The sequence below is a fragment of the Belonocnema kinseyi genome, chromosome 1 (genome assembly GCF_010883055.1).
Source record: "Belonocnema kinseyi isolate 2016_QV_RU_SX_M_011 chromosome 1, B_treatae_v1, whole genome shotgun sequence".
NCBI classification, from domain to species: domain Eukaryota; kingdom Metazoa; phylum Arthropoda; class Insecta; order Hymenoptera; family Cynipidae; genus Belonocnema; species Belonocnema kinseyi.
Window position 1 is genome coordinate 41,990,609 of NC_046657.1, and position 1,439 is coordinate 41,992,047.

Below are 1,439 nucleotides of genomic sequence, written 5' to 3' on the forward strand. Positions count from 1 at the left end.
AATATAATTATATTAATATGTATACATTATCTATTATATGGCGGGGTGAAAATTATTAAATTAGTCAAATCGTTTGAGCTGAGCGAAAAGAATTTGTGGGTTTACATCCAATTGATTGATTCAAATCGGTTAATATATTGTGTTCCCTTTCTTGATTTAAAAATTAAAATTTTTGAAGATTCCAAAAAATTTACCAATTGCTTCGAAAATTATGGCGAATTATTTCCTGCTTTTCTGTCTAGTAGCCACCATGACAATTGTCCCAAAAATTATTCACATTTCAGCCTTTTCTTTGAATTTTGTATACGGTTCAAATAAATTTAATTTACTTATTAGAATACTGCACAATGTAGGATACTACTGATGATAGGGCTCAGTAAACTACGTGCCGATTATTTTAATATAATTTCTTCTCTAGATCTATTCTTTATTTTTATGAGACACTTATAATCCTAATTATTATTTTCCTGAGTTTTTTGACCATATATCTGTATCCAATAAAACGGTTAAAATGCGTATTGTACATAAACTTGTAATTGTACTTAATAAAAACTAAGAATAAAAAATACAATAAAAACAAACTCTGTTTAAGATCACCACTATATCACCTTTCATTTACTACATAATGATTTATATAATGCTCGATTTATTAACTAAATTGCAAGTAAATATTCAATTTGTGAAATCTGGTGAAAAAATCTTAGTCATTTACATTCTACGTAAATAGCATTAATAATTTTATTTTTCAATATGGATGCACTATTTTTAATATTACTGGTTTCGAAAATGTATTCAAATTTAAAATTTAACTACAGTTTTATTTTAATTTAACTAGATTGCACTTTAATTTAAAACCATTTAACGCCATGAAACATCTACAATTTTTGACTGAACTTTACTTTAATTAAACTAAAATTTACTTAAATGCTGAATTTAACTAAATTGTATTTAATCTTTAAATTTAGTTTTACAAAATAGTTTTAAAAATTGCACTGCAATAAATGTTAAAGTGCGAATAGAATTCTTTTTAAACTTGTTTACGTAGTATGTCGAAAATTTCTCTTTGTAAATAAAGCAGACGAGAAATTAATTTAATTTAACTAGACTTTATTTAATTTTAAAATTCATCTAAATTTTATTTAAATGTTGAATTTAGCTAAAATTAAAACAAATTTTATTTAAATTTGGAATTTAACTAAATTTTATTTAATTTTAAAATTTATCTTAATTTCAATTAAATGTTATGATTATTAAAAAAAGAATTTTTGAAATGTCACTACAATTCTAAAGTACGAAAAGAATTTTTTTAAATCTATTGATTATCCCGAAAATGTCTGTTTTCAAACCAACCGTAAGAGAAATTAATCAATTTAAAAATAATAATAAATAGAATAATTTTAGGCTCTCTGTAATTTTAATACAATTAGGTAATTCAGCGT